The sequence below is a fragment of the Fukomys damarensis genome, unplaced genomic scaffold (assembly GCF_012274545.1).
Source record: "Fukomys damarensis isolate Sample0158 unplaced genomic scaffold, DMR_v1.0_HiC HiC_scaffold_5, whole genome shotgun sequence".
Lineage (NCBI taxonomy): Eukaryota > Metazoa > Chordata > Mammalia > Rodentia > Bathyergidae > Fukomys > Fukomys damarensis.
Genome location: NW_022900917.1, coordinates 40,331,302 through 40,342,664, shown reverse-complemented (window position 1 = coordinate 40,342,664; position 11,363 = coordinate 40,331,302). Strand labels below are relative to the sequence as shown.

The following is an 11,363-nucleotide window of genomic DNA, read 5'->3' as shown; positions in this document are numbered from 1 at the left end:
TTCATGGCCCTCTTTGTGCCTCTGTGACAGGGTCTAGATACAAAACCACTGAAATGTTTCAAGCAAGGAAATGTGTCAGACATGAACACTGAACAACATTGCTTTCTATGTAAAGTGATTTTACAAGGCCGGTAGAATTTGAATAGATCAGTCAGGCAATTATTGCACAAGTCTCAACAGATGCTGGTAGAAGCGCATACCAGACAATGACAGTGGAGTTGGAAAGGAACAAATGGATCATTTTAATCTTTTCTTTAGAACAAAATATGAAGAACAGCCATGATTTTGGACTTCACAGAGTTATGTGCCCATATTGGCACTAGACTTAGGTAAGTGGCCTAAAGTTAAGCAAAGATTGCTAAATTATACCAATGTGGTGATTTTTTCATATAACAGTGCCTTTTTATATTCACATATCTGGATATATATTAAGCATTTCTTTGCCAAATAGCTATTCACATGTATAGTCACTTGCATATGCAAATTGTGCAGTTTGCATGCTTTAATACTTATATTTTGACCTTGTTTTTCATGCAGTATTTGAACAGAATTCGCCAACAAACATTTGTTAAACACCTACTGTTGCCAGGTAATGATTTTAATTTATGATCTTAAAATGTGTAAACTCTCCCCCTCTGGATTTTATAACATACATGACAGTTCTGAAAAATTCCAGTTATTCCAACTTAGTTTTAAATAAATTGGAGGTTAAAAGTAAAAAGAATAAGCAACTACTTCTTTAGTTCATGAATACTGTGTAGCAATTGCCCTAAGTGTTTTAAGAATTTTGAGCACCTTTCCATTCTGTTTTTCCCACTGTGTGCCCATAATTGATTATCCATGTATGATCCTATGAGCATTGCAGCATGAAAAGCAGAAAACAATGGACAAAGATAGCAAAATTTCACATTCTACCCTTTTCTTTCAAACTATCTTAAGTTAATAAAACTTTACGAAAAAGCCTTTGAAATTTCATCATGGGTTTTCTGCAAGAGGTGAAAGTTGACCTAGAAGTGCTTGACCTATAACTTGGCAGCTACTGAAAGTCTAGCCTCATAATTCAGCAGTCCAGTGACAGCTTTGCCTATGAACTCGAGTCTTCATTTCACTGACATTTTTAGGTTTAGTCTCCTTGAAAATGCTAACAAAAGTGCAGCATATCATTTCTCTGCCTATCATAGCAATGGTGATGTTTGTGGAACCGTTTGCTGTCTAAGCGGTAATCTCCCGGATAATTTGGATTAACCTTACTGGGTCTCTAGACACCAAATTACCCAGGGCAGATGATCTTCAGAATAACCTTTCCAGATCTTGAAGTTTTAACCCTAGCCCCATGTTTTATGAAAAAACTTTCAACAGATTCAACTAATCTGGCTTACATCAACTTAGTTTGGCCTAAAGTGGCCTTCAACTGGTCAAGAAAACATAAAATCTTCTGTAAAAAAATGTAATTAGAAAGTGAGGCCTCCTGAAATCTATTTACTTTTTTTTTTTTTTTTTTTTTTTTTACAAGACAGTTGCATTTTTTTTTTTTAAGACAGTTGCTATATATCAAAGGGCCTCAGTTCTCTTATTTGGTCTGATTTTGAAATTGATGGCCTAGAAAGGAGGGTGGGATGGGGAAGAAGTGCTTTTGTTAGTAGTTGAAAGAATTTGTTTAAAAGAGTGGAGAATTTTCCCTGAGGAAGAATTTGTCATTTGGACTGGAAGTGGCAAAAATTGTTCATTTATATTGATCAAAAATCTTTTGAGGCTTGGGCCTCAGTTCTCTTATTTGGTCTGATTTTGAAATTGATGGCCTAGAAAGGAGGGTGGGATGGGGAAGAAGTGCTTTTGTTAGTAGTTGAAAGAATTTGTTTAAAAGAGTGGAGAATTTTCCCTGAGGAAGAATTTGTCATTTGGACTGGAAGTGGCAAAAATTGTTCATTTATATTGATCAAAAATCTTTTGAGGCTTTTCCTCCTTCTTTTTTTTTTTTAAAGAAAGGATAACTTCGCTTTCCAAAGTTGAGAATCAACTGTGAAATTTTGTCCTATTCAAACTTCCACATTCTAAAAATGTTTGCTCTTTTTGAAGCTAATTTAATGCTAAGAAATAAGTATTTCTTAATATTATAAGGGCAGAGTTTATAGATCTAGGATGAGCTTATGAATTTCATTGCCACAAAACCAATAAATAGAAAAATAAAATGAATTAGCAGATGTAACTGTTACAGTGTGAGATGGTGATTCCAGGTGATTGACAGCAGATTTCCTGGGAAATCCTCATCAGTTTAAATTGGTGGGCAGAGTAGGAGTGGGTGAAGTTGCAGTACTTCCTGGTCTTAGTGGGAAGAGGGGAAACAAAAGTTAGGTTGCATTCTTTATATTGAGACCTGGTATGTACTTCTCAATGTGGGGTGTCTGAACCTGTACTTGTAAAAATGGACTGTCTTGGCTCAGTGGTTCCGCCTGCACTGCAAGTGAAAGTGCAAGGGCCTGAGTTCGCTCTTCGGTACAAAAAAAAAAAAAAAAAAAAAAAGGAAAAGCGGAATACTTCTAAACCTTTACTCAGTGCATACTACTTTGACTCAGAATGACAGTCTGCAAGTAGGTGTATGCAATACCTAACATGAGAAAACACTGGCTGCAATTGAAGTCCTGTGAAGTTAGTGATGTTAGTAACTTGGAAGCTTTTTTTTTTTAAACCTGTGGGGTGCAGGAAAGCACAGTGCTGAGTTGTGTGTCTTGGAAATAGGTCTTGCTGCCTAGGCACTCTATATTGTAGCGTGAGCTGGTCACAGTAAAAGATCCAACACTGCACCTCTGATGGGAGGGTAAAGCACCTTTCACAATTTAATATTCTCTTCCTGAAAGTTTTTTTTGTGTTAGGTATTTTCTTTTTTTGCTGCTAGATACTTCCTTTTTGCATACACACACACACACACACACATACATGTATATTCATTGATTCTCACATACCATAATCTCCATCTTACAGGGAAGAAAACAGATTTAGGTGACCAGGTTCACCTAACTGTGTGGAAATCCCATATAGAGGAGTTAATATTGAAATCTGACCTGTCTCTGAAGTTGGCACCTTTCTAGTGTGTGTCTTGCCCACAAAGTTGTTAGTTCCTATCATATCTTTTGGAAAATCAAATCTAAGAGATTAATGGGAAAGCCTGCACAGTGGTGGTGAGCATGTGGCACACATGTTACTGTGTTCTGCTAAGACAAAAGATGTTAATGTATGAGTTGCTTTTTTCTAAACTAAACTTCAATATTCAGGTTTAATTGTAGCATAGGGACTCTGCCATAGGTAAGTGAATTTCAGGTTGTAGTTTGGCCCTTAGTCTCTAAAAGTTTCATCATTGCTGGACTAGGATATATATGGGACTAGGAAAAATGTATTGTGAGTACAGTGGCACTTTCATTCAAGAGTTACATATTTGGGTTCAATATGTTAGATTTTGGATCAGGCAGGTAGTAAATGAGCCACTGAATAGCCAGAGTCATTTCCACTGAGTTTAGGTACACAATCCATTAGAAAGATTAAAGTCTGGTTGGAATATTCTTGTCTCAGACCAAGGGAAGAATGGAATAAAATTTTGTATTCCAAATGATAGAAGAATTTTTTGGAATTCATTATTACTGGAATGTGATAATTAAAAACAATAAGAATAATATTTATCACTTAATGGACTCATTTTTAAGTATGAAGCATTTTTCATGCATTGCTTTTGGCATCACAATACCTCTATAATTTAGATATTCTTATTTCTGTTGCATACCTAAAGAAAAAAGAAAAACAAAGTACCATGGGAATTAAATGAGCTTTTCCAGGCTCACAGAAAAGTCCTTCTTGATCTTGGGTCTTCATTGTTTTTACTGTATTTTGTTTTCTTGGAGGAAAATGTTGAACATCTTTCCACATCTGTCAAATGTTAGTATATGATCTGAGGATAAAATCCTTAGAACTGTAGTAAGAGATCATTTTGCACATGAGACTACAGGTGATAGTAAGGGTACACCACAGTTGAGGAAGCTAAGAACAGGTTATAGAGAGTAGAAACCCATAACCTTTCCTAATGTTACTGTGCCCCCTTGGGACAGCATGGTCTGGACTCTGGAGCACTGGCCTGAGAGACCAGACTGCCTTTGGAGAGACAAGCAGTGCGCCTTTCCTGTACCTCAAGTTAGAGGTGGGGATTTTGTCCTCAGTTACCAGTGTGGTAACGGGCACATAGTAGGAATGAGAATGATACATAATATTAATAAAGATCCTAGGAATCTTATTTTTAATTTTTTTCACCTAAATTCTAAAATTCTGTAATTCAAGCAAAGTTACTTTGGTTTCTTTATCCTTTCAATATCCTTTGAGTGAGGAAAATTCTGTGGGTCTCTTGTGTAAGGTATCATGAGAATTAAGTAACAGGATATTTTGCAAAATACAACAGAAAAAGATAACAAGACCATATTTTTCCTTTCAAATAGTTGTGATGTTTAAATTAATAATTTGTATTGATCAAAGCTCACCAATGTGCCAGGTACTACAGAAGAGACAAAAACTGTCCATGAGGTTCGTAGTCTGAGCACAATTTCATGGCACTAGTATTAGTGAGTTTAAAAGTGATTTCACACCAATATTTGAGAGATCCTGGTCATATATTACATATGGGAAAGAATCAGTCAGCCTGAAATCAGTCCAGACATGACCAGAGAGAAGAGTTCTCTAAAATCTATCCTACTGGTGGGAGTTTTGCATTCCTCCTTATCTTTGTGCCTTGGAATGGCAGCTGTCATAATGTGGTCTGTATGGAAGCCAGGTGCTTTGTGTTCCAGGCCCAGTAATTTGCCATGTAAGGATCAATCACACATCTTGATTTTCAGTTTACTCATTTTGGAAAAGTTTATAGTAGTATTTACATCACCAGTTCATTGTGGGAATTCATAATGAATGACTATGGGATAATGCAGGAAAGTTCTATTTCTATGATAATTATGCTCACATTTACATATTTTCCGAGCATATTGAAAGTCCAAAATAAATCAGAGCTCATGTTTACTAAAATGTTCCAGTGGAACTTGGTACGTGTGACTCTACACTCATTCTCTTTTCTAAAAGCCTTAAGCACAAAAGAAAAGGAAAATAGAAGGAGACTGTCTTTCTATTAGTAATAAAAATATGTCATTTGCAAAATCTCTTAAGTGCATAGTAGTTTCTTCAACCACAGGGTGGACTATTTATAAAAATGTCAGTATATTTCTCAGATTTATACTAATAGCATACAGTGATTCTAAATTATAATTTATACATTATATTTCACTTGTAGAGAAATTGAATCCATAAAGATTATGGGAAAAAAGTCTAAGAGTTGTTGACTATTATTTTTATTAATTTATTAATCTCCTTATTTATTCATACTTTTATTAATTCAATTAACATTAAGTTTAGATACTGATCAAAGTGATGAGGATAGTGTCTCATGTTTTAAAAATTTAATTCCTTCCTTATTAATGCTTACAACCTTTACTTCAGTAAATAATCTGGAAAGGTCTATAATAGGCTATTCTGATATTTCTGTTTCTATGTAAGATTCTGTGTAGCTGTGAAGAGATTTGTTCTCTATCAGAGCTCTTTATGAAAAAGGAAAGCATTGAAGCTCTAATGTATACTAGGTAGAAATATGCTCAAATGAAAAAAATAATCAATAGGCTGTTGATACAAAATTATGGTGCTTGCTAGAAACTTTACTGCGAACAGAAGAATCTTCTATGATTACAACAAGAGCCGTATGACAATAATACTATCTCTTCTCAAATATTTAAAGAGCAGGAGGCACGAATATTTCTTAGACTAATCCTTTGGGGTATGTCTTTCTAGGGAGGACTCTGTCATTGATAACTGGCTTAAAGAAAAATAAAATAAAGTATTTATTCCATATCTGAAAAATCTCAGGGCTTCATACATGGTCTGACTCAGGACTCAAGGGGCAATCAAAACATATGATGCATGTTTATTATTTTATTTTTCACTGTCTGGCACAAAGAAAGTGTTCAAGAACAACAACAAAAAATAACTGAATAAATGAATGAATACATTCTATAGCTTGTTCTTTGGGGAAATCACACGGGCAGCATTGTGGAAAAATTTTTTTAAAAATTTAATTTATTGGTACATTCTAGGTAGACAGTACAGCTACATTCATTACTGGGATCAATGCAAGTTTAAATTTAAAAAGTGTATCACAGTAAAAGACGTGTTGCCGTTGACCCCCCACCCCCACAGACTCCCCCTCACTTCAAACCTCCTATGCCATCATTCGTGCCACTTTTTGTACCAGTTCTGGAAACTTCTTTTGCAATGTCTTTGTGAGGTGCGATTAGAAAACACGGTGAGGACTGCCGCCGAGAGCCAAGCAATAGAAAGGCAGGCTCATAACTACGTTGTAGTGTGTCCTCATCTACTTATTCATCAGATTTGGCTCCAGCTGACTTCAGGCTCTTCTCCCATCAAAACTGCCATGAACGGAAAACGTCTTTAATCAATTCAAGACGTCAGTTCAGTTATGACCACTCAACGAAAGACACTCATGAAAAAGGACTTCCACAACTGCTTCAGAAAGTGGCAGGAAAAATGGGAAAAGCGTTTAAAGTGAGGGGGATTAATAGCAGCGTGTTTTTTACTGTCATACATTTTTAAAATTTAAATATTCATTGTATTTTTTACCACAATGTCAAAAAGATTAAGTCTATTGGCTTTTTTGGCCCTACTTTTATTGTATGAATTTCATTTTGAGCAGGATCTTCCTTCATGGTAATAAAATAGCTGTATATAGTTTGATTCCTTTTTTCCCAGCAGTTTAAATACAAAGAATGCCTGTTTTTCTAATGGTTCCAATCAAAATATTAACATGTGAGTTTTGTTAACTTTGATAGGTTTGCTTTGAGTCACTTACCCACCCTGGTCAGATACTAGAATGAGAGGGCTTGAATACAGAAATATATTACATGACTTTTAGCGATGTCTAGTATCTGGGTATGCATTGTCCTCTGCTTCACAGCTGAAGATTTCATGTTTGGCTTCTTCCTCACTCTTATGCACATTTTCCCTATTTTACATATTTGGGCATATTAGTCTCTTTATAAGATGAGACTGCTCTACAACCAGGGATCTTCAGGACTATGAAATCCTTGAGTGCAGAAATGCTTCCTTTTATAGCAGAAATAATGCTCTGTGATATTTGGGCATATGGCCTGCGTTGGTGTAAAATCATGTATTTTTTCATCATTGGAATCCATTGATATTGATATAAAATTAACTTTTATAGGGCAGGATATATTTTTTGTGTCCTCTTCACAAGGAATTTTAATAGTGGGTGTCTCCTCATGAAGCTGTATAAACTATGATGGAAATCAGTTTATGTTGGAATATTAAACTTTGCACCCAGTTGGATGCTTGTACTTAACCCAAAGGATATGTGAGTGTTCATAGATGGTTAACAGCTGCCAATGAACTCAGAAGGAATTTGGTGCATAAAGGGCTCATAACAATCAGAACTGGATGAAATCCTTAGATCTAACTTTCCATGAGGAGACAGTATCACTATATTCCATTTAAGGATATAAATATATATCCTTATATATGTGTATATATATTGAATAATGTATATATATATATATATACATATATATATATATATACACATAATTATTCAATGATGTTTCATTATGCTTCTGACCACCCTTCAGCAATTTATATCTTTATGAGTTTTTGTATTCCTAATTACTAAAACCTTGTCACAATATTAGTTAAGATTTTTTTGCCGGGCATGGTGGCATATGCCTATAATCCCAGCACTTGGGAGGCTGAGGCAGGAGGATCGCTGTGAGTTTGAGACCAGCCTGGACATCATATGCCTATAATCCCAGCACTTGGGAGGCTGAGGCAGGAGGATCGCTGTGAGTTTGAGACCAGCCTGGACTACATAGTGAGTTCCAGGTCAGTGTCAATTACATAGGGAGACCCTGTCTCAAAAAAAGAGAACCCCCCCAAAAGATTTTTTTAAGAAAGCCATAATTTAATTTTAACTTACAAGCTCTTATTGGGGATGACAGATACTGAGCTAGATTCCTAGTATGCTAGCAAACCATTAACAGAAGAAAATATGAGGATGATTAAGCAGAACATGTTAGACACACAAATACCCACGATTTTAACACAAATAATTATAATACAACATAAATGTTTAAACTTTACATTAAAATATTAACTTCTTATAGTGGCATTGAATTCTGTACTCTAAAATAAAAGATAAAGTATCAGAAGCATTTATACTATCAGAAATTGTAGAACCATTAAGGAATCTAATAAGTCCTGGATTCAGGAAGTAGGAACCTCAGAAAGTTTATTTTTTTATTAATCAGAAGTTCCATTCTTAGCAAGTGGGAAAAGTGGGCAAGCATCTTTTTTTCTCCCTTGATTCTCGCATAGATTTGGTTCTTAGTTTACTCTCTCCCATGTGAAAAATGATCCTTAGCTAACATTAATAAAATCTGCTTTGGGGAAATATGCAATTTCAATATATAAACTTCCTGAAAGAAATAAGTCCATAACAAATACAAATCCCAGAAGATTGGTTGGAACTTTCATGACCAAGAGCCTGATTAAAAAAAAACAAAAACAAAAACAGAAGAATAACACCTTCACTAGGAAACACTGAGTTTCAGAGTCTATATCTATGAGTATGTATCTTGTACTGGATTATTTTACAAGAACAACTTTATGATCAGGTTTCTTTTATTGATGCCTACTGTAATGCTCTCCATTTTTGTTCTTCAACTGAGTGCAATATAGGAAGTGGCTGCTTAATGCTCATTGGTATAAGGAATAAACATTGGATTTTCTTTTCTTTTTTGTAGTTTCCATATTTTTGTTTTTCTTTATTTTTTTTTTATTGAGTTTATTGGTACATTTAGGGATACAGTACAGTTACATTTATTGTTGGGATCATGTACCTTTACATGGCAAGTCTTGATTCTCATTTTTTTCCCCTTACCTCTGCCCTCCCTTCAACCCCTCCTCCCCTCCCCATCTACAAACACTTTATTTTCATCTTTTCATTCTCTCACATTTTTTTCTTTTCCCTTTTTGTTCTTCCCCTACGTATCACACCTTCCCTACATCTTTAGCTCCTTTCCTCCCATTTCTAAATGTCAGTAATCTTATTAGAATCTTATGCATTGTTGCAGAATATTCACACCAGGGAAACTATTCGGTATTTACACATGTGGGACTTATTTATTTCACTTAGGAGTATATCTTCAATATGTATCCATTTTCCTATGAATGAATCTATTCTCTCGCTCTTTATGGCTGAGTATGTTTTTCTTTATTTTTATACAATTTGTGTTTTCTTTAAAATTGTAACACTGGAGATATTTAGACCATACTGGACCACACTGCATTCCAACAAATAATGTAATAATAATGTCTGATGAATTACACATTTTATTATCATTTTATCTACAATATAGTTTTCATGGTCACCATTTTAAATGTGTCAGGTATTATACTAGCTACTTTAACCTTCATAACAAATCCTAGAGCAGTGATGGCAAACCTTTTAGAGCTTTCAATGATACTAACAGTTCGCTGCAGCACTCGTGCCGTAGTTTTGTCCCCACTGCCCCAGAGGCAAATATTTCTCTCATCATTCTACAGATTAGAATTGTAAATCATACTGCTAAGTGAAAGAAGCCTATCAAAAAGGTTACATAAACTCAATCCTGGCTGTCCTGCATAGGGTATAACATTTGTGATGTGCAGTACTAAATCATTTCATCTATATCATATTATAGAAAGACAAAACTGTAAAGATAGCAAATGAATAACGACATTCATCATTGGAAATTTACACCTTTACATAATCCATCTTGGATCTTATTTTGGTAGGGCTACTGCCTACTCTCCAATAACAAATATATTTTCCTATGCTTTGTGTTGTAGTTTTACATTTAAGTATACCCCCATTTTATTTTTTGTAGAAGGTGCTATGTATTGGTCAAGATTCACTCTTTTACCAAAAGATGTTCAATAATTAATTCCAGGATTTTTGGGAAAAATTATCCATTCTTTATTGAACTGTCTTTACACTTTTGTGATAAACTAATAAGTTGACCACATTTGTTAGTCTTATTTCTGGATTTTCTATTCTTATATTTTATATTTGTCCTTTTGTCAACAATGCACTTTCTGAAGTATTGTAACTTTATAGTAAGTGTTAAATCAGGTAGTGTGAATTCTCCAACTTGTTTTTCTTCTTCAGAATGATTTGGATATTCTAGTTCCATTGTCCTTTTATGTAATTTTTTAGAATCAGCATAACAATGACTATAAAACATGCTGAAATTTTGATTCAGGTTATTATGAATTAATAGATAAATTTATAAATAGAAGTGGTGAAATGGACATCCTTATCTGGTTCTCTATTTTAGAGGAAATGTATTCATCTAGTCTTTCAGCATGATGTATTACAATATTAGCTACAGTTTGTTTTTTTTTTTTTGCAGGTATCCTTATAGGTTGAAAAAGGAAACTCTCAGCCAGGCGTGGTGGTGCACGCCTGTAATCCCAGCACTGGGAGGCTGAGGCGGGGGATTGCTGTGAGTTTGAGACCAGCCTGAGCTACACAGTGAATTCCAGAGCAGTCTGAACTACATAGTGAGACCCTGTCTCAAAAACCAAAAAATAAAAAGAAAACTCTCTTTTCTTCCTACTCAGGAGATACTTCTTTTTGAGTAATTAATGGTTGTTGAATTTTGTCTAAGTCTTTCTAATTCTTTATCAATTGAGATAATCTGTGACTTTTTTTTTTTTTTTTGTACTGAGGATTGAATTTAGGAGCTTACACTTGCCAGGCAGGCAGGGCACCACTGAGCTACGTCCCTGGCCCCAGCTATGACTTTTCTTAATACAGTGAATTACATTTTGAATATTGAACTCACTTTGCATTCCTTTGATGAGTCCCTCTTTGCTCCTGGTGAATTAATTATACTTTTATATGGTGGTAGCCTCAGTTTGCTAATATTTTGTTGTGGATTTCTGCACTCATAGTCACAAGGATATTGGACTGCTATTTTCTCATAATGTCTTTTTTCTGCTTTGTTATTAGATGCTGACCTCATAAAATAAGTGGGGAAATATTTTCTCTTGTGTTTTCTGGAAGAGATAGTATAGAATTAATGCTATTTCTTTTTTAAATTTTGGTAGAAATCCCCCAAAATACAATCTCTATCTGTATTTTTCTTCATAGAAATTTTCAGTTTCTCAGCACATATAGAAATATTCAGGTTAAGAGGCTGGGGATTTAGCTCAGTGTT

The 11,363-nt window shown here is 34.8% G+C and overlaps 1 long non-coding RNA gene across 1 annotated transcript; it reads left to right on the top strand.

Moving 5' to 3' along the window:
- Positions 1-256: 256 nt before the first annotated feature.
- Positions 257-10,626, top strand: LOC104851710. The gene is made up of 3 exons (XR_777264.1): positions 257-329; positions 538-589; positions 10,554-10,626. It is a non-coding gene; the product is annotated as an uncharacterized LOC104851710 (long non-coding RNA).
- The last annotated feature ends 737 nt before the right edge of the window (positions 10,627-11,363 follow it).